The sequence below is a fragment of the Strix uralensis genome, chromosome 4 (assembly GCF_047716275.1).
Source record: "Strix uralensis isolate ZFMK-TIS-50842 chromosome 4, bStrUra1, whole genome shotgun sequence".
Classification (NCBI taxonomy): Eukaryota; Metazoa; Chordata; class Aves; order Strigiformes; family Strigidae; genus Strix; species Strix uralensis.
Window position 1 is genome coordinate 122,604,912 of NC_133975.1, and position 27,687 is coordinate 122,632,598.

General features: G+C 40.3%; 1 long non-coding RNA gene across 1 annotated transcript in view; it reads left to right on the top strand.

The window, feature by feature from the left end:
* The window catches only part of LOC141942293 (uncharacterized), a 54,002-nt gene that overhangs the window by 16,826 nt on the left and 9,489 nt on the right, over positions 1-27,687 (top strand). The window contains exon 2 of the long non-coding RNA XR_012628594.1: positions 25,532-25,573. This is a non-coding gene — a long non-coding RNA (uncharacterized LOC141942293). The remainder of the gene's footprint in view (positions 1-25,531; positions 25,574-27,687) is intronic.

A 27,687-nucleotide genomic window follows, 5' to 3' on the forward strand; every position in this document is an offset into this window, starting at 1 on the left:
ATTCTTCTAATCCTTCTCTCACCCTGCTGACACCTCTGCTTCCACAACCTCCCATGTAGCAGCTTCGACAAGTTTAGTGTCCCAGTGCAAAAGATGTCCTTGCTGTCTTTCATCTCTTTTCTATTGATACGCTGTGAGTTTCACTGAACATCCCCTAGCCCTCGTACTACAGGTAAGGGTGAACAGGCTCTGCATTCAGCTTATTCACCACCTTCATGACTTTGAAATCCTTGATTACATCCCCCTCGGCCTTCCCTTTCCCAAACTCAGAGTCCCAGCTTTTTTCATCTCTCCCTTGAACATTTCCCTGCCTGATGTTACATTTTCTGTAACTCCATGACACCCTTCTGGAAACGCAGGACTACACCAGTTGTAGCACCTGGTACTCAGTATGAGGACTCACCACTGACTCCCTTTGTGTTGTTCTCAGTAACTCACTTCAGGATGCCCAGGATTGTCTTGGTGTTTTTGGCTGCTGCTGCACACTGAGCTGATGATTTTGAAGATTAACCTTAAACTGATTCACCCAGTTAAACTAGATCAATCAAACCTGAATACATCTATACATTTTCTCTTCTGTGCTTTGTTTGCCTGTTCCAGGTATCTTTGATACATTTGATATGTTCCCTCAGCCTGCAAATTCTTGAGCTCACCTGTTTCATTAATTTCAGTCACTCTTTCACTTTTTTCCTCAGTGTTAACTCCTTTGGAAAATAAGAACTTGGCAGCCTTATTTGGTTTAGCTGTCCGTTAACTTAAATTGAATTATATCTTACAGTTATTCATGCGTCATTATGCACTTTTGTTATATAAAGAGGAGAAACTACTGCACCTGCCCATCTGATGGTTGTCTGGTGTTTAGTGTATTTTGTTTCTCTTACAATTTGGCACTAAATTGCTTCTTGGGCAAAGCTAAGAAGTGCTCAAGACAACTTAGAGTAAGAAAATGTGTATCAAGAGAAGAACAAATGTATATCAGAGTACAAGTACCAGAGCCCCAACGTAAAATGAGCATACTACGAGCAGGGAGTTCACCACAACAAGCCCTAAATACTGGAATACCCAAGGTCAATTAAGAAGCCTCCTTCTTATTTGGCACTGTTGACTTCATCCTACAGAGCAGATTCACTTTTGGGCATGCAAGTATTTACAAACAACCTCTCTTTCCTCCCATCAGCATCAGATCTCATCCATGTCTTTCCCTTCCCCAGGTCTTGCTTCTGCTTTTGCTGCTCCTTCCATGCCCACTTTCTTCACCAGCAACATAAATGCCTGTCAGCATTATTGTTTTCCTACTGCCTCTAATTTCCAGACCCAAGGTAGATACATTTGCATGTTTGGGAGATCTCTGTGTATCTCTTTTCCTACTTAGCAAATAATGTTGATACAACACTAAGCAATAAAAAGGCCAGAATGGTGTGAGCCATGTATCAGAAGTAGTTTCCATGTAGGTAAAGTAGTTACCCCTGCAGGTAAGGACTGAACCCAAGCAGAATACTCACCACTTTTGTACTGATTGGGCAGCCAATTCTGTATTGATCTGGTCTGTACAATCCTTCCTTGCAACCAGGTCAACTGAATTTAAATGCACATAAGGAAGGTCTTACAGGACTGGCCCTAAGAGCTTAGTTCAATCTTTGGTTACATAAAGCAGCTTTTATTTGCTCTGGGTTGGAATAACAAGTCTGTAACTGAGATCAAAATTAAGCTCCTTTTGTGCGTGCAAATTATGCATTTTAGCAACAAGCTTTGCTAACAATGCAGAGGCAGAACAAAATGATGGAGGGAGCAGAAAACCCATTCTTCCATCTCTTCAGAATTTCTTTAGAAAATGATTGTACAAGCCTTAGTCTTTGACCTCTGTACTGAAGTGACAATCTTTAATTACAATAAATTGGCCCGCATGAAGAAGGGTAAATCAGTCACTTAGTATAACATGTTATCATCTTCCTGGTATTTTGCTATTAGGAGACCATTTTTGCTAGATAGAAGGATCACTAATTGTTCTTCTCATATTAAAAAAAAAAAAAAAAAACCCACACAATATAAGAGTCTAATGATAATAATTTAAAACTGAGAAGTTAAACCCACAGGTGCAGCAAAATCAACCCACAAATTCTGAAAACTATTTCCAGATTTCAGTCTTTCCTGGAGTCAGTATAATATCCTTGCATTTATGCCAGAGATACAGGTTCTTCTTCAGTAAGTCTTCATTGCCTAGCACAAACAAATTTAACCTGCAAGCACAAGCCTCATTATTATAACAACGATCAGTAGTGCCCTTCCCCTCCCTACCTTTTTAAACATAAATCCTATTTCCAGGTATCTCAAGATGAACTACAAAAACTTATTCTGGGGTGGCATACTTATGATGTAATGTCTTAAGACAGGAATATTATTTAGTATTAAGAGAACTGGGCTCCTATCACATTAAATTTTTTGAAAGAAAAAAAAAATACCTTTCAAGATCTTCCTCAAAAGAACCTGTCTGTTTTCTTGGTATATATCCCACTGAGAAGTCTTTGAGTTGTGCAATTGTCAGTTTGGTCCTTATGTTTATTTGAACCATTGCCACCCATTGCTGGAGACAGAGAGAGGTAACTCTAGAGCTGATTGCTGTTTATTATTTCACTGGATCTGTACAGAAGAACCTATATCACAGTCCTCAGTTTTTGGTCCTCAGTCTTTTACTGCCCCTTTCCTGGCCTTCCTAGTCTTAACTTACATTTAGGTTGAAGACCTTTGCAGTTTCTTTCTCTTCTTGGGCACCAATGATGAAACCTGTTGTTAGGAGCAGTGGAAGAGGGAGATAGCTGGAAGCACAGCTTGATAGAGGCTGCACAGATGGAGCTGCATTAATCCTCAATGCTCCCTCACCAGTAGGCTCTGAGTATGGGAACAACAGGATCTTGATAGTGAGAATATAGGTAGAACAGTTCAGGGTACAAATAAATAATCCTGCAATGTAGAGAACGAAGAGAGGAGATCTGAGGAAAAAGAACTGGAGAGTGACTGGGGGAACAAGATTGGCTAGAAGGTCTAACATGCAAACTGATACGGGAATAAGAGACACTCTGAAGGAACGGGAGGAAAAGTGGGAACTGGGAGAAAAGACTTTACTGAGATTCTCAAGAAGTCATTCCAGTGGAATCCAAGTTCATTCCTGGCTATTTTTCTTGACAAGATGAACACAGACATATACTTAAGAGCTTTGCTGAATTTGGGATCATGTGTTCTATGGTCAAATAAAACAAATCAGGGCCAAGGAAGAAAGATAGTGGAAATGACAGAAATGTAAAGCTGGAAGGAACCTCAAGACATTTTCTCTAACTTCATGCCTGAGGCAACACCAGACACATCCAGACTCCATCAGATGGTTGTTGCCATCTCGTCACACAGCCTGGGTAGGTGGCTGAAGGGAAGGTTTAATGGGCCTTGAAAAAAACTATGAATTAAGCAACAGGATAAAGACATTGGGAAAAAAAAAAAAAAAAAAAAAATAGAGAAGATTCTTCAAGATATACCATAGAAGGCAAAGAAAAGAAAATGTGTCCAAGGGGGAAGAAGATTTTAAAACAATGGAAAATGAGGCATCTGTGTTGAATCAAAACTTGAAGAAACTGCATATAAGGAGTTGATTCTCAGTTGCTGCAAGAAGCTGTTGAGCAGAAACTAGGGTTTAGGACAGCCATCACCTTAGACCTCAGGGAAATTGCCAGGAGAAACAGAATGCAAAATATTTTCTATGTACTTTTGCAGCAATGTGGGTTGCTCTTATTTGTTTTTTTTTTTTGTTGTTGATTTCAATTTTAGGGTAGATAGGGGTTTTTTTATTGTTTTTTTTAAATTGTAAAGCAAAAGAAGTCATTAATACTGAGCTCTAGAAGGTCAAGGGCCTTCTGCTCATACTATTTCATGGATTTCTTGCCAAATATCTCAGACTAAAGGCCTTAGAATCATAGAATCACAGAATGGTTTGGGTTGAAAGGAGACTTAAAGATCATCTAGTTCCAACTCCCCTGCACTTTCACTAGACTACCTTTCACTAGACCAGGTTGCTCAAAGCCTCATCCAACATGGCTTTGAATGCTGCCAGGGAGGGGGCATCCACAACTTCTCTGGGCAACCTGTTCCAGTGTCTCACCACCCACACAGTAAAGAATTTCTTCCTTATACCTAATCTAAATCTACCCTGTTTCTGCTAAAATCTTTATCCCTTGTTCTATCACTACATGCCCTTGTAATAAATCCCTCTCCAGCTTTCTTGTAGGCTCACTTTAGGTACTGGAAGGCTGCTATAAGGTCTCCTTGGAACCTTTTCTCCAGGCTGAACAACCCCAACTCTCTCAGCCTGTCCTCATAAGGGAGGTGCTCCAGTCTCCTGATCATCTTTGTGGCCCTCCTCTGGACCCACTCCAACAGATCTATGTCCTTAAGTTGGGGACCCCAGAGCTGGACAGCGTATTCCAGGTGGGGTCTCACAAGACTAGAGGAGTAAAGGAGGAAAATCACCTCCCTTGACCTGCTGGCTACACTTCTCTTGATGCAGCCCAGGATACGGTTGACTTCCTGAGCTGTGAGTGCACATTGCCAGGTCATGTTGAGCTTCTTGTCAACCAGCACCCCCAAATCCTTCTCCCCAGGGCTGCTCTCAATCCACTCATTACCCAGCCTGTATCTGTGTTTGGGATTGACCCGACCCATGTGCAGGACCTTGCACTTGGCCTTGTTGAACTTCATAAGGTTTGCACAGGCCCACCTCTCCAGCCTGTCCAGGTCCCTCTGGATGGCACATCCCTTCCCTCCAGCATGTCGACCGCACCACACAGCTTGGTGTCATCAGAAAACTTGCTGAGGGTGCACTCAATCCCACTGTCCATGTCTCCAAGAAAGATGTTAAACAGCACTGGTCCCAATACTGACCCCTGAGGAACACCACTTGTCACTGCTCTCCACTTGGACGTGGGAGCCATTGATGTAACACTTTGAGTGTGACCATCCAGCCAATTCCTTATCCACTGAGTTGTCCACCCATCAAATCCATGTCTCCAGTTTAGAGACAAGGATTTTGTGTGCAACAGTGTCAAATGTTTTGCACAAGTCCAGATAGATGATGTCAGTTGCTCTTCCCTTATCCATCAATGCTGTAACCCCCTTGTAGAAGGTAACCAGATTTGTTAGGCATGATTTGCCCTTAGTGAAGCCATGTTGGCTGTCACTAATCACCCCCTTATTTTCCATGTGCCCTAGCATAGTTTCCCGGAGGATCCGCTCTGTGATCTTGCCAGGTACAGAGGTGAGACTGACTGGCCTGTAGTTCCCTGGCTCTTTCTTTTTTCTCTTTTTAAAAATGGGGGTTATGTTTTCCCTTTTCCAGCCTTGCTTAATGTAGACAAGTGGACTTATATCCATTTTCTTAAGTTATGTTAATTTACACCAATGTGGGCCATGGTAAGCTTTACATCTGGATACTGCAAGCCAACACTAAATCTAAAGACCGGTTTATGAATAGAAGATTGTGGGTTTTGTGTTTTCCAAGAGTGTGCTATTGTTTCAGTAGACAGAAACTTGCAAAATAATTCCCTTGTGCAATATTCTAAATTAATTTAAGGAATTTAATATTTTGTTGGAAACCTTTATTTCTGACATTCCTCTGAGTAGACAATAAGCAGTTCCTTGAGAAGAATTTCTAAAGCATGGTTTCCTGCAGCTTTATGATGAATTCTGTGCTGATTCTCTACTGTTTAATAAGAGTTTAATTCATATTTTTGTCATTTCTTCAGTGGAAGCATGAAAGTAATCTTTCTTTACCTGACTACCTGTGGTCATCATATCTATAGGAGCATATCTTTGAGGTTCCTACCTCTTAGGCAAATTTGCTTCAATATGTCTGGTAGGTTCAATGTGGGGAAAAGACAGAAAAATTCATGTGTGCACATTCAGATTACATAATTAAACAAGTCTCCATTCTTATAGAAACCAGATGAAAACAATTAGCTGATTTTATTCCGTTATTTATTTCTGTCTTAAAAGATTTTTCTACAGTGTTCCTTGAACTTCACCACCTCACACTGCATTAGAGATGAAAAAAACCTGTCCTTATCAGAACAAAATTCTGCAAATTTTTCCTGTAATGGAAATAAATTTTTCTGGTTGATGGATCAGTAGCTGAATAGACTGTAGAAAGATAGAGAAGCCCAGTTTGCAGTCTAGCACACAGGGCAGAGCAAACTGTTATCTGACTTGTACCAAATGCAACTGTCTGGGAACAGAGTGTGTGTACGTGTATGTGTGTTCCACAATATAAACAAAAGGGTACTGAAGAATAATTTATGAAATAGCTCTTGAATAGGGTACAGCCATGAAGAGGGCAGTCTCTTCTGCTGTGAAATGGAGCGTGTAGCAAGTGGTGCTAATGTGGGGTACGTGTGGAGAAAAACAGGGGAGAATGAAATTGCTCTATGAGCCTTCGTATAGCTCAGTAAATCTCAAACTTGAATGGTGCACCATGAACACACAAATAATACTCTCTTGAGACCATTTAGCATAAGGGCCTATTGTGCACAGGCAGCATATAGACTGCACACAGCATTATTTTTTTAAATATGCACCACTCTGCTGCATAAAGAGTCAGTGGAAGAAAGGTCTTTAGCAGCCACTGGCACTGCTCAGAGCTGTTATTCTCTGTCCTGCCAATAGCTTGTGGTTTCTAAGACAGCCCCAGATATTTCTCCTGGTACAGTTTCTCCTTTCCTTAAAGACCAAGGCCAAGCAAATACACAAAATCCCACAGATATTTAGAGGATAAATTCATTTTAGTGTGCCCTGAAATCATGTGAAGGATCTAACACTGTTCAGCGGAACTAGAAACTTGTGGAAAGGTTTCTGCTCACTTCTTTCCTTGATGTGAAGATACATTACTGCCAGGCATTTGTGGATTTTTAAATCAAACCATTCATGTTACTTTAATGTAGTTTGATGTGTGTTAATAATGCATACATGCCTAATTCAATGGGAACAGTACTATGTCTAAACTCGGAACACATTAAATATGTACATGTTATTAATTTCTGGTTTATGGGAACAAAGAACTAGCTATTTTTCTAATTTTTTAACCTATCCTTAATATTCTATTTCTCTTTGTTCATTTTCTAAACTGAGTTTTAGGAATTTCAGTCCTTCTTTATTCTATTTCATATTGAACTTAATATTTCCCCCTGTTGTAAGGTGCTCTTGTATTTTTTTTTTGGTTTTTGTTTTAAGTAAAACCAAAGCACTTCTGTAAAGCCACAGCTTTACTGTTGGCAGAATGCCACGGTTATTTAGCCTGTAACTACAACCCAAATAAAACCCAAGTCTTCCAACAGCTTACAATGCACCCTTTGTTTCTTACCAGGTTTGTTTTTGGCTTCTTAATTCCTCAAACAATTCACGTTTATGTTAACTGCTTCCATGTTTGAACACCGTATTTAAGGTACCAAAGATTAATTGAAGCCAAAATGCTGATTTAGAAGCTTCGATCAGACCATCAGCTGCTCTGAACCAGCAGAGTTGAAATGCGTTTGGCTTACAGCTGCTGAAGGTCTGGTTTATTGAATCCAGAAGTGGAAAGGAAAAACGAAATGGTTGAAGGAAAACGGTTTTCTTTAGAGACTTCTCATCAGATTTTGGCATAAGCAGCACCATTGGGATGTGGTAAATTTCATGGGAAATCTCATTAACAACTGCTGTCCTGCAAGGGATAGGATCCCAAGTGCTGATCAGATGATACTGCATAGAGAATTACTTCATCCATACCTGGATATCTAAAACAACCAGAATGGGACTGCTGACCAGACAAATCATATGTTGTTGTCATAGGTGCTTGTGGCATCCTGCCTTTCAGCTGCCAGAAGGGTTCTGTGTGATGTGAGTAGGCTGTCATGGGTAGCTCTGATACTCAAGGAAGTCCTAGCATCATGGTACAGCCATGGCACCTGAATCCAACTCTGGGCTGAGCTAGTTGTCCAAGACTAACCATGGCCAGTGGAGAGAGACAGACAAGCATATGCAGGAGGGTATGTGGATCGAGTTATCTCCTGCATACAAGTACCATGGATTATCTGCTTAACAATGCTTCGCTTTCAGACAGCTCAAGTTAGGTAAGATAAAATCCGTGCTGTATGTAAAATGGGCCCGGTCCATCAAGAAATTTGCTACCAGTTCTCAGTCATGAAGTCATGGAGGTCTGATTTTATTCTTACTGGTTATTTGTGAGACTCAGTGGGAAATGAAACAAGTCTGGTACATGTTGCAGAAAGTACTTAGCACTTTGTTACATCAGGCTCAAATGGATATAGATTTGTTATATTAAACCCAAATTCCTGAAGTGGGAAAGGACCAATAAAGATTTGTTAATTAGGATCTCTGGATCCAAACTCACCATCAGCTGGGTTTGTGAACCACTCTGGAGAAAGAGCTTCGTCATGCTTGGACCTTATTGTGCATCCAGCTTACATGAGGCTACAGCCAGCAAGGTGATTTGTGGGCATCTGCATATTTCTTCTGACTCTCATGCCTCCTCTCTGTCTAGTTGTTTGGCTGTGTATAAAGCAGTTTGGATGCAACAGTGCAGGTTACTGTGTTTGGTACCAAAGATGTAGCTTCTTTGACATACAATCCTTCTTTGTCATAGGTGCTTCTAACAAACATAAATTAAAAAGCCTGCCTCTTCAAGCAGAATGTGCTGTGCATAAAATGCATTTGCCAAATACTTTCAGCACTGCAATAATCCATTTCATGATTTAAAAGCCTTGTAAACATGTCAAAATGGTTGGTTGGTTCTACCATCTTTGTGCCATCTATTGCACTGAATAAATGAAGGGAAATGCAATTTATTCAGTGCTTTGGAAGCTCAACATTTCTCTCACTGATGTGTGACAACTATTATCATATTTATTGTCAGCATTACACTCCTAAGCATGCAGGTGAAGCATTGTGAGTATTTCATACTGATAAAGCCATCAATAACTTCCTACCGGACCTTATTTGCTCAGTTGAATCTGCACAGCTGTCTGGGATATTGGAAGGTAACTGATGAGACATTCAAACAAAACAAAATAAAGTTAGACCAGGAAATGCCATGTTGCCTGCTAGAATCTTAACTGAAAAACAAATAAACAAAAAAAAGTTTGTTGGGGCTTTTGAGGGACTAGCTGAAGCCAAAGTTCACAAGTCCTCTGTCTTCTCTGCCACATGGAAATTCAGCAGCCTCTAGAAAGATGACAAGATCAGGTCACAGACAGAACCATGTGATTCTGAATGGGCTGCAAAAATATCTTGCAGCAGCTAATATAAACCATTTACCACCTAATCGTTCTGACATATTTACATTTTCAAAGGCACCACTGAAACGAAAATGAAATTAAAAAAGGCCTCTCTTACAGGGTATAGTCTAGTGGAGGAAGCAGTTCTGTAAAGTCCCAGGGGCTTACTAAGTCACCGTTCTCTAAGACACTGAGGAAGAAGGTCTGCTTTTTCAGCCTGTCATCTTTATGTTGAATGTTTATATAGGATCTTTGATCTCTTATTTATACATATTTCTCCAGGACAGGGAAGCAAGCAGAAAGAGAAATTCTATTTATATAAATCTTTCTATTTCCCAGAGGTCAAGAACAACAGCATTTCAAACAAAGTGGGGGAATTTATCTTTGCCTCTTAGTTTGCAGGAGAGATGCATATTTTAGATCATGCCTCCAGATGAGGCCAAGGTATAAAAATATATGACTGAACGTGTTTTGTAGGTGACACTGCTGTAATATCTCTGGGTGAGCTCGTGTATGTGACACTGGGACATGTTTTGGGTTGTCTCCAGAGTCTCCTGGCTGCTTCAGCTGTCTTCCAGCAGGTTCCACCTGTTTTCTGACATGGGAAGGGGATGAGCTAATGAACCACACATAGGTGCTTAAAACTAAAGTTTAAACAGTCAGTTTAGTTTCATCATTCCTGCAGTCACTGTAGCCAATTTGCAATTGAGATTAAGATCAACTGAAGTAAAGCTTCAAAAATTCCACAGGAATTTCATTATTCTCTGAAAATAATTTCTCTACACTGTGAGGATGAAGTAGCCAAGTTGCAAAAAAACCTAAATTCTCTGTTTCCTGCATGAGCTCAACGTGAAGTGTGCTTGACATGTCTTGCAAGTTGTCTGACTTTGCTAATTTTAACCAGGCAGGGATATACTCTCCCAAAGGGTTATCTTTAAAAAAAACCATAGCGTGTAGCCAGTAGCTCCTGTGGAAAATAATAGTCCATAAGATTGGTTTTCAAACATTACCTGAAAATCCAAAAGAGGCTTCTGGAGAACTTTTAAAATAGGTAAATGTAAAAATATGCACCGTTTTATTTTTAAGAAACTTGTAGATCTTAGAGAAGTTCTTACAAAGTGTTGTTTGTTTGTTTTTGTTTTAATTGCTATTGGAAATGTCTGTATTGGTGTCCATTAACTTTTATTTTTAGTAGTATCTTCCCCCAAATTTTGACTTGAAAAGTTGTTTTATTGAAAAGTTATCAAATTCTGATTTAGTTTTTCTTACAAAGGCCCTTCATGTTTTCTTGCAAATTGGATGTTTTAGTAAGATCCTTTCTTATTTGAAAAAAATTTTTAATAAGAAGAAAAAGAAAAATGTTTGGATGAAATTTTTTTAAGGCTGCCTAGCTTGTAGTGGAAATAGCTCATGGAGATGACACAATATTCAATCCAAACAGTTATGATCACATGATGATAATTGAAGTGTCACATATACAAATATATAATAATTAGCAATTAATACAGTGAAAAATTGGCAATTAAAACAAAATTGGTCTAGCATTGCTGAAGACCATAAAAAGACCTCATCACATGATGACATAATGCCTTTGTTTTTAGACAATAAAATAAACCATGAAGAGCATATTTCTATCATTTATGTGAAATCAAGTAGGTTAATCATTTATGATTTTTATGCTTCAAAGCTTATGTGTGCTACATGCTGTAGAGAGATCTAAACCATTACTCTAAAGCCCAATGTACCATGCATGCTCCCTGCTGCTGCAGTCAGCCTCATCAAATTGGGCTTTGTCTAAAAGATATTTTAAATATATTATAGGATGAAAGGTGCTGTTTGATTATGCAAAACCAGCATAAGAATACTAGTTAGCAAAGGTACATAGATCTTGGCATTTATTTCCTCTGAGAGCTCAGATAATCAAGCCTGGGAATACATATACAGAGACGTGATGCAAACCGTGTATTCAGGACGAGATGTCACACCGAGGTTCTCGGAAGATGAAACATGAAGCTGCACTAAACATTTCCACTCAAATTGCTCAGCTGAAGCAATCACTAGCTATTATATACACCCTTGTCTCTAGCTGGGTAGCAAGACTAAGAAAAATTTCACAAAGGTGGAGGAGTAGATTGCAAACTCTATTAATGCACCAAACTTAAAAAGCCAGGTGGAATAAGTGGAAATATTGGAAAAAACATACAACACATTCCTTTACTTAGCTGGAGAATTTAGAATAGTTTCCTTCACTGGGCTGACAGTCAGGAATTGCTGTAGAGGAGCATTGGTACGTGGCTCAGACTGAGCCAAACAATGTCCCCATGTGAAGTGGCTCATGTTGCATTGAGTGGGAACCTCTCCTCTCTCTGATCACATCTGTGTAAATGAGATCTAAATTATTCCTGACCAATGTCTGCCTAACATTTTATTGATCTTCCGTGGTGGAAATTTCTTGGTGTTTGGGACAAACATTGCATAATCACTCTTCCCCTCTGACAGGAAGTCTTCCCATTGATTTGACTAAGATTTGATCAAAACATTAGGTAGAGTTTAATCCTCCATCAGCTCCACGCTCATTGTAGCTACCAGCCGAAGAATTCTTTTGCTTGGGTAGGGGAGTGGAAGGGAGAAAAGGAGGCTGGAATCAAGTATAAAACAATTGAAATACCAAGTAAAATGAAGTAGCTATGGTTCTTTTCAGGTTTACTTCTGGAGCAACCTATATACAGAATACAACTGCACACAGTGACTCATACATGCCATAAATAATAATGGATCTTAAAAATGTAATTTTCTATCAGGAGTTTGCATGCTTGCAAACGCTCATAAATAACTGGTGTTTATTCTCCACACAGCACTTTTGCAGTAGCTGATAATAGTTGAGTAAATGGTGGATGGGATGAATTCCTTCACTGATTTCAAATAAACCTTATGAGTTGGAGCAATAAAGAATGTTAAACAGTGTGCACAAAATAACATGCTGTTAGATACCGTATATGCTGCTTCAGTAAACACTAAGGCATTTTAATCTTGGTTCCAACATAGTAAACAGCAAGATAATAAGCTAAGGAAGAATACTATTCTTTGAAAGTCTTTCTAATGCTGTGCATACTGTTGCCCTGTGCTTGAGACTGCTGGCAGATGCTTCTGTCACTTTATTTCTGTGTCACTGCAATGAAATTGGCCTGAAGTTCAGATGAACATATTAATTTGTGCTGAAATGTATTAGTGTAACTTAAATCCTGGGTGAGTGACTGCAGTTGCAAGTGTAGCTCACAGCATACTCGGGTCCTGTCAGGAACAAATGATAAAGAGGACCATGTCAGCACCTAGCAGAAATTTTTGTAGTCTCACTTATGCCACTTGTTTTAAAAGAGCCCCCCCGCTGCCCCAGGTATGCTTGCACAAACAGCCTATAGCCAAACCACTCCAAAGAAGAAAACAACCATAGCAATTACCCTGAAAAAACAATGCCCACCTAAAATGCCTGTCCCTGCTAGTCAGCCCACAGAATAATTAACTGACAAATCATGTCGGCAATTGAGGCAGACCTAGGTTCACCCAGCTGTAGAGATTTCAATGTTAACATGGCAGCGTGTGCCCTTGTTCCTGGTACATCCTTTCACAAAAAACAGCCAGAAAAACTCAGGACCTCATCTTCACCAGTGGCAAATTTCCATCACTTGAGTGAGGCCAGGCCAGGTGTTGGCTGTTGGGCTGACAGAGCATCATGTTGAGGAGAAAGAGCAGAAAAGGAGTTTTCTGGTTCCTTAGTTTGTTCTGAGGTCTCTTTTTGCAGAAACGGTCTCCTTACAGATTTCTCCCTTTCCCACTCTGCCTCCACTGCACATGCTGGAGTCACACTCAAACCCCTGTTTTCCTCTTCTCTAACACCCACAACATGAGTGTGACATGAGCGAGCCTCTTCCTCCTCTCAGATGAGGCTGAAGGCCTCTGGATATCATGCTGTTGCCTTGCTCTGTGGATTAGATCTGTCTGCTTGGCACAGAGGAATGACGTAGGGAATAGGACATTCTATTCTTCAGCCTTTAACTGATGAAGGTTGAGATCCAAGCAAACCAACAGCTTTGGCTCCAGCACAAGGACAGCAGGTAACTTTGCCATGATATAGGGACAGGTATTACTGAATGGCCTGAAAGGAAGGGTGAGCTTTGTGCTTAGGATACTGCTCTGGCATGAAGAAGCATGGGACTTCTGTCTGTGATAAAATCCAGCATGACAGCAAAGATCAGAGCTTCCCACTTGTAACTGCAAAATTAAAGCCCGTGGCCCACTTGCTTGTGCTCTTTTAGCCCAGGAATCCTACACTGTGCCTGATGTCCCACGTGCAACAGGTAATTTTCTAGAGCTTGTGGTCAAGTGTGGTCTTCTGAGGAGTCTGAGTATTTGGTATCCTTCTTCCCAGGTAAGTGCCCTAATCCCATCGAGAGGGATACCAATGCTCCTGAAAACCAGCAGGAGGACAGATATGCTCTGTGCTCAGCATTTCATATTGCCTAGCACCAGGCAGCTCCAGCTCAGCACCTGTCTCTGTTCCTTATCTTGAATTTCTCCTGCACATTGTGAATCACACTGAGGAAGCTTCCAGCTCTTCTCACTGGCTTTATGATATGCTTCATGTACTGATCTCCACACCCTTGAATTATTCTGTTGGGGTCAGCTGCCTCACTTTAGATACCATGCTATGAAAGTTGAGGACCCTTAAGATACTTTTCTGACTCTCTTCCAACTCCAGCCTATTTTTCTGAAACTCTGAAGAGCCATAGGAAAGTGTAGGAATGAAAAAGCTGGATGGAAGTCCCTTGACCTGATAAGAAAGCAGCTGGGAACACTGTGCCTGCTGCAGCCAGTAAGATGTTCCTCGGGTCCCCATGTATCAATGCACACAGCCCTTATGTCTGTGTACTGTAGATGGCAGTGAGAAAGAAGATGTTTTGCACCCTGGGCTTCACTGGTAGCTTTGACTGAGCAAGGAATGTGTCGTGTACATGGAAAATTAAATGGAAGCCATTTGGACCTTTACACACAAGAACCATGGATGGTGTTTGAGCTCAAAGAAAAGCTGATGTGTGCTATAGTGTTAAATGTAGGAAGAAAAGGAGGATGGGAGGTGTTTCAGTCATTAAGTACTACTGGCTCTAGAGGTTGTAATACTTAAAAATTTTAATGGAGTAGTGACACTATTAGCCTTGTAATATGATGTGAGTGAGGTTCAAAGAATTGAGAGTGTTTTCTGGGTCTTTGCCATTCTCATTAGCAAAAGTTGTTGAAGGTACTTGTGTTAATAAAGTAGAAATAGTGGTAGATGCATAAGGCTAACGACCACTGTCTATCCATTGAAGTGAATGAACCAAAACTCTTGTAGAGTAAAAAGTACACAATAAATACATTAATCTCCAAGCAAAGTGAAATGCTTCAAAGTGTTAGTGTAACTTAAGGTGCGCTGTGAAAGGACGTCTTGAAAATATGTGGGATGAGCCCTCCCCTACAAAATCTAGGAGAGATCTTGTACTTCCCTGAGATTATTGCGGGTTCTCAGCTCAGCTGGGCTTTACGACAACGTGGTATGGCAGTGGATTTAAAAATAACTTTAAAAGGAAGCATGTGAGCTTTGTGCAGCACACTACCAAGCAAATGCACTGACCTGCTGTGACGTGTGTTGAAATCTGTCCCCCTCTTTGATTTCAATATGCTGCAGTGATGCAGCATGTTCCTGGGCCTGAACCGAGACATTTGGTGGTCCCCCGTTCACTGAAGTGGTGAAGGGTTGCCCCCTATAGGGAAGGAAAAATATAATTCAACCACCTTCTCTTTACATCAGGTTTCTTCTGCTGAGGTCTGGGTGGAGCCTGGCAGGGGCTGAGCTTGGGAGTCCCTGAAGTTGCCTGTTGTAGAAGCATGTCTCCTAGGATCTGCCAGGGAAGGAGAACAGAGGGAACAGTCAGGGAAAAATTATTTCAATGCCCTAGATTTTTTTTTTTATGATCATCTATAATAAATAAGCAACTTTTTATTTATTTAAGGTGCACGATAAATTCATAGATAGAAGATGTTTGAGAAAAAAGTATAATATCTTCAGTCAGAAAAGTATGACTTCACAAAAATCTGGACTTTGGATTTAAGTGTCAAGTATGATAGTGAAGATTAGGTTTCAAGTTCTGCAATGTTATATCCTACTTTAAAGGAGGTTGTCTCAAAGGAATTGGTCTTTACAGTTCAACTATCCCTATTCTTTTTTGCATGATATTTGGCTAGAAAAGGGTTTCAATGATCCACTTTCATGATAGCTCTTTGAGCAAACCAGTCTGCGGGAGCAATGTCTTTTTAATCCCCAACAGTAAGATGACCCTAAGTGTTTTAACCACATTCATGTGTTGCCAGCAATTTTTATGCTATTGATACAGATGGTATGGATAAGACTCTCTTTATCCTTCCTTTAGAGCTAAAACCTGTGCTGGTATCCACAGTGTTTGAATAGTCTGGTTTTAATAGAAACATGAAAACACCATATGGAGCCAGACAACCATTTCCTTCCCTCAGTGTGTTTGGGAGTTTACTTTAACATGACATCTTATAAATCATGTATCATGTAGTGACCATATAAGGTTACCTTTTATTGAAAGGATATTGGTGTTGAGAGCTTGCTATGCTTGGGTATTTATTAAGGAAATGAAAGATCTCTAGAACATATGATACACCTTGCATTGCTAAACATTATTAGTTTACCCATAGAAAAGTGTTTCTTTTTCTCGCCCCTCTGAGCCTAAAAGATAAAATACTGAAATAAAATTTGCCCTTGGATTAAAGTCTGATACTGTGTACATCCTGTTGGAGTCACAGACTATTTGACAGTGTGTTTTGAAATCACTCCCAGGTTCATGTTTTATGCAGGAAGGAAACATACCTGTGGAGATAGCCTCAGGCAGTGGTAATTAAAATATGACCGTGTGCCACATGACCTTAAGGCATATTACTGCCTTCAACCCTTCACCTTGGAGTTGTTAAAATACTGGGCTTGGTTTATTAACAAAGCACCATCTCTATGTAAGAAATGTGCTGGGGGAAACAGGTCTATCGTCTTCCCCTTTGTAGGAAGGAAGCAGTAAGCGATAGCTCAGTTAGTTCAGTGACAATGTAATATCTGTCCATTTTCTGCTGTGGCAGCTCCAGAATGCCTAAAGCAGGTGGTGCAGCATAATGAATCCATCAGTTCTGGAGAGAAAGCACAAATATAAAGGTAGTGGCAGAATAGAAACATCAAAGTATAGGTTCCCATGTACCCGATCACCTAGCGCCCAGTTTTCTCTGAGCTCTCACAATAATCAAATCTGAAAAATGTGTCCCTGGCTACTCCTATGTGTGATGGGCTGTTAACTGGAGAGATCCACTAACTGTTTCAGGACGAAAATCCTGATTATCTCCTGGGAGAACCTGCTGTCTTGCAGGGAGAACGACTACTTTCATGTGTGACCCTCTTACCACCCATGAAACCATTTAGATACAGATCTCAACTTGTATCTCATCAGGGTGTGTAATGTAAAGTGACAAGGCTTTTGCAACATGTTGGGATCGACTGTACCATGACAGCAATACTTGATTTCATCGAGCTGCTTTTTAAGAAAACAGGATTTCTGAGCACTTCTCACAGGCACTAAACTCACCACAAAATGAGAAAAAAAATGCCAACACAAATAAAAGAAGGCACTTCCATTTGGTATCACTTAGAAATGTTCTTTTCTAGATCACTATTGTGTACAAGTAATCCTTGCAGTAGCTCCTAATGCTCAGGACATAATAAATACCGTCTCTTTTTACAAGTGGAAAAGTAAAAGCTAGAAGAACTCCCCAGGTATGTATCCTAACGATATCAGAGCCACATTGTCAGGCACTGACCCCAGACTTTTCAAAAGACCCAAATACAGCACTTAAGGATTCACAGAACTCGGTAGCTATCAGTGGGAGGGTTTTGGGCAGATCTTCCCAGGTTCCCCACACAGCTTGATGGACACTCATGAGGAACGGTCTCGAGGGTGAAGCAGGAGTTTGTGCTGGTGATTACTGGTAGCTGGAATTTGTCATTAGTTGGTCTACAGGGTTTGCACTGTGTGCCAGTGCTGGATGTGGAGGCGCCTTGTGTGCGTTGTACAGATAGAGCATGTTTGCTTATGAATGGGCATGCTCTGGGACAGTCCTTCCTTGGTTCCACATGTGTACACACACACTACATCCATAAAGAGTGTAAATAGACTTGACACAGCAGAAGGGTAACCAGAGACAAAAGTGGCAGCAGAATAAATAAATCATCTACTACCACAGCCTCTCTGTAGACAAATCCTTAATGTTTGCAGACTCTGAAGCCAGCAAATAAAGGGCATTCAGAAGTACAAAGCATGCTTAATGACCGTATTACAAATGCTGACTGTGCTTTCCTTACATTCCTGTTTGTTTTCTTTGTCTTCCCTGTTTTCTTGCTATTTCATGGAAGCTCATCCCGTTTCATTTACTGTTGATTTCCTATAAATAGCTGTGATCTGTTTTATGTATTCATGTTTAAAGTCATGTTTACTTCAAATGCACAGCAACTTCAGACATTCTTAGTTTACTTCTGGCAGGGTACTTCAAACATCTGGTTTACTCTTGTCCCACGTACATCAGAGCTAGGAGTTCCCAGGCATTAACTCAGACCACTGAATAACCTGCTTGAAGCTTGCACCTCTTTCTGAGGTTGCTTTCCCTATCTATCCTTATCTCACTCACTTGCTTTCCTGTTAGTGATCAGTCTTAACTTGTGCTGCACCTTACAAGGACTGCAGCTTGTGCAGTAGTTCTGTGGTTAGACACGGATGAGCTAGAAGTCCAGTCACCTCTTCTGTGACATCTTTTGAACATCACATCTCCAACTAAGAAGATATACGTTCATAGGTTTAGGTTTTATAAGATAAACCTTTAGGTTTTATAAGGTAAACCTTTATAGGTTGAATTATTTTAATCTTATTCCTATACTCACTGTTTCTCACTATAACATTCAAACACCCTACCATCAGAATGAAGACAAAGATGATGCAGACAAGATGCGGTATGGACTCAGTGGGAACTCCTAGCTCCGATGTACGTGGGATGAGAGTAAACCAGATATTTGAAGTACTCTGCCAGAAGTCAACTAAGAATGTCTGAACCTAAAGGTTATAAAACCTAAAGGTTTACCTTATAAAACCTAATAAAGGTTTACCTTATTCAAGCATGGATGAAGCATGGACTTTCCCTATGATTTCTGAGATTTTAAAGTGTCCCAACTGAGGCAGCTTCAACAGACTGTAAACTTGCACAAGGAGCACCATCTTCTTAGCAGCTAATGAAATAGGATACTTCAGCACCTGGGAAACTGCTAAGTGATTGTAAGTGCAGGGTCCAATTTAGCCTTGGCATAGTTGTCATACTTTTCAGTTTAAAATCACTTTCGGAAGTGATTTTAGGCTTCATTTGGACTGAAAACAAATCAAGATATTTCCTGCAGAAGCTGAATTAAATGATGTGGAGCTTCTTCAATCAGCATCATTTTTAAACACTCATTAGAACCAGTGGCCACTGGAGGGCAATGACCAGAGGTTATGGTCTAGAGCCATGATTAAGTCTGACCTGACATACAGGTATGTAAACCATGACTCAGGATTTCACAGTTAAGTAGATGTACACCAGGTGAGGATCTAGCCTCCTTCTTTTATAACATTTGCCATAACTCTCACAGCTGAAACATAACTCTGAAAAACTTTGGACAGCAAAAATATCGATCAATGTGCCTTGTGTGTGTCTATCAGATTTACTGTCTGTCATTCCAGTAGTATGATTTCCTAGTTTGCCCATGTGAGGTAGCAAGATCCCCATAGCCCTAGAGAGAGAAGTCCAGGGGAAACAAAGTGTTAAATGTGCAAAAATTGTTTCCCTCTTACTCCTCATATTCTAATAGAGCTACAGGGCAGTGAAGAGAAGATTGAAAAATAAGAGCCAATCCTTAAAACAGAGTTGTGATCAGTAGAGCATAAGCAGCGGTAAATTTTATAGATTTACAGGCAAAAATTCCATTCAGATATGCATCACAGATTAAACAGAAAACAAAAAAGTACACAATGAGTGCAGAGTTATATTTTCCAAGGGAAAATATATTACCGCATCTTAAAATGACAAAATATCAGAAAGATTTCCACTTCATGGTATATTATTTTATATTAGAAAACTTTCAAAGTGCTTTGGGCTGAGTTCAGAAGGGAAATACTTGGATTCAGTATTTGATACCACCTTATACCCTGTGGTAGTAAAACAGGGCTTGCATTGTCCTCTTGGGACCGCTTTGAACAAATGTAGCTTGTGTGAACCCCATGAACTGCTGGGGGACAGGCTTTTACAAAGGCAGTTCATTCTGACCTTATTTGCTTGGAAGCTCAGACTCCTTGAGTGAATTGTTTAGTTTCACTCCAGACAAAGTAGTTGATGGCTTTTGTTTCCCTTCACCAGGTCTTGCTCATCAAAACGAGCAAGAGGGCTCATTCTCCTATAACACCATAGTAGTGAACCCAAGTGAGAAAGAATAAAACTTAGGCATTTATATGAAAATGTATTATGGAATCTGCCTGATGATGCAGAAAGAAAATTAAAAAACTGGTTGATAACTTGGATTGCTTTACTGGTATGACATTATACAGCAATAATTTTTCCTTTCCTTGAAACCGTACTTTCTTAGGAAGATTTTAATTAGAAGACTGTTGTGCTCATGGTATAGAAAGGAAACTCCTCAGGGTACCTTCCATCAACTTATGGATAAAAAGTGCTTTCTGCTTTACATAAAATATGGATGTCTGACACTGTAGAACAGCACAGTTTTATGTTGTTTTCTGATAAGATGATGAGGCCATACCGCATATTGTCTGCATCATCTTTGTCTTCATTCTGATTGTAGGGTATTTGAATGTTACAGTGAGAAACAGTGAGTATAGGAATAAGATTAAAATAATTCAAAGTGTCTTTGAATAATGGTCTGGAATTGTGTTTTTGCTGCTTAAGACATATGAGGATTTACAAAGAGACATTCTGGAGACATATAGAGCCCAGAAGATTGACCTAACCTGTATTTCTGATGCAACCAATTTGTTTCTATAAGCATAAACTACTTTCAGGATACGAATCAAAGAACCTGCAAATGTGGTGGAGTTACTTAATTATTAGAGGACGCTTCTGGTATGTTAGTCTTTGTGGCAATAAAAACTCCTTAGGGAATGAAAGCAAATTTATGGCCTATTATTACAACATGTTTAGTGTTTTCAGACCTAGCTCTGGGTCTAAGGGATTACTTTTTCTCCCTTACAGTTTAATTTATTAAACATAGCTAGACTGTGTTATTCATAGAATTCATGTGATTATAGAAAAGTGGATTGGAAGGGAGTCTCTAGAGGTCATCTGGTCCATTCCCTACTCCAGGACAGTATCAAGTTGTATATGGATCTTCCCTCAGTGACAGAGATCCCACAGCACCCCTAAAGGAGTCTATTCCATTGTTCAACTGTCTATAACACTGGAAATTTTTCCTTTTGCCTAAACTTAAACTCTCTTCCTAAATCATAAACCATTTGTTTCTTGTTCTGTTCATCATGGTTACAGAGAAGAGACTGTATGCTTTCTCTTTACAACAATCACTTACAGATTCAAAGACCACTGCTGTGTTTTGCATCAGTCTTTTTCTCCCTAGACTATGCAGATCCAGCTCTTTTCCCCTAGATGCCCAGGTTTTTAGTCAATTCTGTTTCTGTCCTTTGGACCTCATTGACCTACACGTTCCTTAAAGTTAGGTGGCCAAAACCTAGTCTGGATGCAATGCCCTGAGGTCTTACATGTGTTAAGTAAAGGAAAATTTTTGTTCTTAAGTTTTCATATTCATCTTCTAACCAACTGTAATACACAGATCCTTACCTACAAAGCTGTAGTACCAAGTCAATTATTCTTAACTTTTAATTTATGTAGCAGACTACTGCTGGGTCATTCTACAATATAACAGTCACTTTGCTTGACTTGCATCCTATTATTCCTGCTCTGGAATACTAGTCCTTTACTGCAGCAGATGCGGAACCTCTCCCAGTAACGGGCAATGTGCAATTTAGTAGCACCACAATCTCTTCTATCATCCAGTTCATTAACAATGAATAGTACCAGGCCAAGAGAGACCTCTGTGGAATTTGCTTGATGCAGCCTTTGACAGTGAACCATTGATAATTACTCTCCTCAGTATGGTTTTCTAACCAGTTTTGCACTCACTCTCTAGTAGGTTTCTCCTAGTCCACATTTTCTTCTCTTATTTATCAGAATGTTATATGAGACAGTGTCAAAAAACTTACTAGGCTCAAGATATATGACATCTACTGCTTCTTCCATGTCTGCAAGGTCTATTATCCTGTGGGGGAAGGAAATTACATTAGTGTGACACAATCTGTTCTTGACAAATCCATGCTGGCTGTAACTCATCTCCTCGTTATCTCCTAGATGCTTACAAATAGTTTCTTTGATTATTTGTTCCAGCATTTAAAGTAATACAATTAGAAGACTTGTCAATTAAACCTCTTCTTTCTGCATCTTGTGGCACATTCATTACCTGAAACTGCACTAAGATGTGAATTTTGTCAATTTGCCTTTGTCCTAATAATGGTAGAAATAAAGCTGCAGATCCATTTGCTCCTTGCCTGGAAACACTGTGCTCTGGGATGAAGTCCATGGTCTGATTCTAACCTCTTTTACTGGACATATTTCTCTTTTTCTTTCTCTTTTAATAGGGAAATTTAATCAGGGAAATTGAAACTCCACAGGCTTAATTTTCTCTTTCAGGTCCAGCTGCAGTAGTCAGGTTTTGCCCTGTGGTGCAGGGTGTGCAAGTCCCCTTTCACCTGGCTGGTGGGACTGGGAGGACTTGCTCTGCTGTCCTCCCCTGGCAGAAGTGGCACTGCTGTGCACTCCCACTGGGAAAATGCAGATGCTCTGTGTGTGCTAACCAGCAGGGGAACAAAACCAGTTGCTGCTGGTGGGGGACCTAGCAGTGTGGTTCCAGGAATAGGGCTACTGGGACTGCTGGAAGGGTCAGGAGGAATCAGAACGGGAGGGAGAAGTAAGGGCAGATAAAGCCCTAAATAATTTCACTTTCTTTGCAATGCAGCTAGGAATAAAACATATGAGATTTTGTCTGAAAGTGTCATTCTTTCCTAACCCTGATTTTCTTTAATCATCTAACAAGATACACGCAAGCTGTAAGGCTTGTTAAAGATCTTTGCTATTTATTTCTTTACATTCAGTAATCATCTCTGGTTAATATTTATTGCATAATGTGGCAGGTAGAATTGAGCGACTTTCCTGCTCCCCCCGCTGCCCTCGACCCCCCTTGGAAGGAGGCAGGCGTGGTACGTCCCCTGACGAAGAACTTTCGTCCAGCCCCCAGCCAACTTCAAAAGCCACTTGCTGTGATCCAAGAGGTTAATACCAAAAACACAGTGCAACACTTGCCAATAAATCTCCACTGACTGATCTTAATCAAGTACAGGAATGTTTTACCTTTTCTTTGCACAAAGAAAAAAAAATAAAGAGAGGCAACAGAGAAATTGTATAATGTACAACTTTATCACTTTTCAGAGACTTTTATGGGGTGCTGCCCTATGTACAAACTTCTAAATTAAATACACTGGTATGCCTCCCAGCATCAGTTTCAAGGAGATGAGCATCAAGCCAATTACACATAATCCTTTATGATAGGGCATATTAGGCTTTTTAAACACAAATACTCGGAGAAGAGTAAACGTAAATAAAAAGATAATCCATGTGGTCTACTCCACAGCCAGGCAAAGTAAATGATTTCTCTTCACTGCCACTCCCTTACACTCCCCAAACTCTCCCCCCAGATTAGATTCTGGATTGTGAAAGGTTTAAGATGTGTGCCTAGACAAAGGAAGAGTAAGGAACATCCTACACTGCCATGTGTCTGAAGCTTTCTATTATTTAGCAGAAATCATTAACCATTCCTTTGTTAGACCATGCTGCCTGTGAAAGCAAGTTCAAGCAAATTCGATGCCATATCCAGTATGTTTTACACAAGGGAACTACAGCTGTTTGTGCAGATGCCATTGTACAACCACTGAATTGCTACTATTAAAGCTTTAGCCAGCTGTAAAAATAAGAAGAAACTGCATCCACATTTTTTTAACTAATTTCTTTAATTTGTATGTTTAATTGAAATAACTTCTGTGCTTTTTTGTTACTCCTTACAAAATTTATCTTCCTATTTGTCCTCTTCCCCTAATTTTTTCCTCCAAGACTTTGCATTTGACAAGGAGTACGGCTACTTCCATGTTCAGATATCTGAGGTGTCCCATGAACAGGCTGTGAGCAAACAAGAATCTTGGAGATGTATCAACTACTCTGCTGTTAGTTTTGCAAAAATTACCTTCCAGTACAGGAAATCAAATATGTTTTCTTGAAGTTTATGTTGAGCTGCAGATTTGTATCTTCTAAAGGAATCTAATGAGCTTCCTGGTTTTCTCTGGAAAAATATGTCAGACAGTGCTTAGGGCACAGATGGATTGTGATGAGATTTTTGGATGAATGTCAGAAAGGAAAAGAATAAACAGACCAATACAATAGATGGTTGATTTGACATGTTTGCTGTTGCGTTTGGTTTCTCCATCCATGTTTAACTGTGACACAGCAGTACTTCTCTGACTCACATCTTGTTGGTGTGTTGGGCATTTGAAGGAATGGAGTAATGTTGGATCAGTCTTTGTTAAACATTGATTTCAGCAGCTTGCTCTTCGGAAAGGACTTTACAGATAGCCCCTTGCAGTTGGTAAGAGGTTTTCCATGGCATAAATGGGCTTTTTTGGCTTAAGGCTTGGTGCATGAGCTGCAAGGAATCATTCCCTGGAAAAAAATATTGCCTCTGACTTCGAAAGCAAGCTGTGGTGAGCAGATCGCTATTTCAAAGTATTTGTGGTGCCATATTTTAAATACTTGCGGCCTGCACATCGCTTGTGAGGAGATAACCTGATCACTATCATCTAGGGTCTCTCCTTGTTCAGCTAAACTGGACCTAACTCCACCTGACAGCTAAACTGGTATCTCTGCCTTGGAGAACTGTACTCAGGACTACAGGTGGGATTTACACCACTCTTTTTCCCTCTACTCTGCTATCTGAAAAATGTTTACACCTGGCCCCGATGCAGTGGTATGCCAAAGCTCAAGAGCAAACAAAAAGTTGAACCAGATCCTTTCATGGGGTTGTCAGCACTATTGTGTCCAGATCCCTCTTCAGGGAGGCAAAAACCTACTGACTGCCAAAAGTTGTGAGGATGCAGTAGGAAAGACCATCCTTAACTTGCCTAGTCTTTTACTTGCTTCCTTAGTCATTGGCCTTTCTGGACAGGAGAGGAGAGATCTCCTTGAATCCTCCTCTCACTCAGCGTAATGCAGTTCTCATTGGAATATGAATCACCAAATATATGAGCTCACCCTTCCCTTCCTGCAAGTATTCCCGTGAGCAATTCACAAGCTTGCCTGCACACTTGCAGGAAGCCGGTGTTCCCTGGGTTAAAATGCATGACAATATTAAATAATATTTAAATTGGAGTTAATGCTAGTAGGATTTTTTTGCCAAGCTCATCATTCTGTTTCATATGCAAATCTCTCTCCTCAGTTCATGAAAAGCAGTTGTTTCTTTAACCTTCTTTTTAAGTAGATATTTTCTCTTATTTCCTGTATATCTGCCATATCTGAACGCAGTTCCTTGTTATTACTGATGTGACTCTCATAATTGTAGTAATAACTGTCTTCTTCATTTACACAGCACCATTAGCCAGGCCTCCCCAACCAGCCAGGGAAGGAATTAGGTCTTTTCATTAAAAGGCAAAAAAACTGAAGGTGTGACAGGACACAGTGTTGTAACTAGAATATTGCCAGCCTGGGAAGTGAATAGGTAAGCAGTGTACGGTGATTAGTCCTGGAGAGCTCATCCAGAGGGATTTTTCAGGAACTTCTCCCCAGGAAAAGAGAAAGGCTATTGAGAAACATACTGTCTGACACAGAGCAGGTCATGGTTGTGTGTGTGTCTTTAAAGAGCAGCTAAATGGCCGTCACTCCTGAATTTCAGTGCAAGTTAGATACCTAACTGCTCTTTGAACTGTTTTCAGGCTGCCTGCTTGGGTGGATTGAGGAACACAGCTACTACTCTGGTAGGTAAATTCAAGAGCATGTGAAACAGTTATTTTTATTTGTTTGGATTTTCATCAGTGCCCCAGGTAGGTTCAATGTCCAGACATGATAGTGCAGACGCGTGATTCAATGAATATGAATGTTTCTCTCTGCTTTCATTCCCTCCTCTGGTCAGGATGACCTCTTTCTTTGTTTCTGCATGACACCTTGTGTACTCTTTGGTTGTTCAGTGATTACATTACAGGCTTTACACAGACAGCCAAGCTTTTGTTGCCATCATTAAAAAAAAAAAAATTCCCATGCTGTTTTCTGCAATGCTTTAAGGCTATTTGCAAATTAAAGTCAGTGGAGAATGCAACAGGCTGCTTGCTCAGCAGTGTTAGCAGTGGGGAGCAAAGCGGAGGCTTCCTCTGCACCGTCCATGCCTGCTCTGTACAAAGACATTTGCCTGGGGTGTGATAGCAGGAGCCAATGCACTTCCAGATTCCCCTGAGGCCCGCGTCTCCTCCTTCTTGACTTTGGCAACTCTGGTGGTGCTGCTTCATGTCCTTTGGGTGCATGTAGCCATGGGACAGGGGCTATGAAGACAATTAATAATGACACAGTAAATGAATATTTGAAGGAGTCACATGAAGCTCGAAGCTCTGCAGAGGTCAGCTCCTTGCGTGTTTGCAACTCCTTCCTGCAGTGCTGCAAGGATCACCTTTGAATTGTTTTTTTCATCCTGCACCAAAGGTTGGGGACAGCTTCCTTCTGCTCTGTAAAAGGGATCTTTTCCACCACCCAGAGAAATAACTGCAGCACTTTGTCTTTCTTTCCAAGTCACCCTTTAGTGCTCCATTCTTCTCTTGCTTTTCTGCACCCAACGTCTTTCCTAGAATTGCTGGCTCCCAGTTTTGCTCCCTATCAGCATATCGCTGCCCGTGCAATTTATCTAGCTAGAACCAGACTTATTACTCAATCAAAACTCAGCGGGAGTTTTGCTGAATTATTGTAAACTCACTGGGGCAAAAGCTGTGCCTTCCTATTCAACACTGAGATACCATGCATATTGATTGTGGCTGAGAGAAAATAAAAATGAATACATTCATATTGATTACATGTGTTCTTACTCACTATTAGACTCACTGCATGGCTCCCGTAGATTTATGGTTTCCCTTTATGACTATTAGCAATAAATCAATTTCTTTTTTTTTTTTTTGCCTTCTCTTCCTTTTTCTTTAAGTAATCTTATGTTCTGCAGAATGAATTTGAATAGAGTGGATTGTAAAATAACTTGTGGGAAAGTTTGATGAGCTGCCTTTAATTTCCCACTCACTTTGAAAATTGCCTCCTTGACATATGTGTGAAACACAAACATTCCTCCCACATGCAGTTCAGATGCTCTAGGCCCACCAGACACAAGTTTTGTGTACCAGTGCACTTTTTCTAATGAGCATGCAATTTTTGCCCCGATATAATTATGACAGATCTTGCAACTGGGGACCAGATATGCAGAATGATGCTACTCTTCCAACCTGGGAAACCACAGATATTTGCATAGTTCCAGGTACATATTGGAAATTTCAGAATTTTAAGCAGTATGACCTTGCTTATTATATTCTTTCCCAAGTCTCTATTCCATATTACATATTTGCTGCTGTGACTGGCATTGTGAAGCTTAGGCACACTGTGCAGACTTCATTTCCAGTCCTTTGGAGAACAGGACTTTGGGTCATGAGCAGGAATTGAACAATCCAAGTTCATTATGCATGTATTGGAATATTAAATTGATGGCATAGAGCTCTGAGCCCTAAGCAAAGCTGACATTTCTGTCTCTCAGCCAAGCACAGAAGATTTGAACTGAATTGGCAAACTGGAGGGAGGCAGAAAAGGCTGGAAAGGGTGTCCTCCTAAAGCAGAAAGGAGGTGGATGGAATGACACCAAAGATAGGATGGAAGAACTACAGTTTATGGGGCTGAGCAAAGGCTCTGGAGAAAGAAACAGAAATGCTAAAGGGTGTGAATATTGATGGAGTTACACTTAAGTAAAAAAGAACATATCGAAGAGGAATGGACAAGATGAAGAGAAAGTTCATGCCCAATATCATGCAAAAGATATCCCGCTGTTGACATCTGCTAGGCTCAGGAAGTC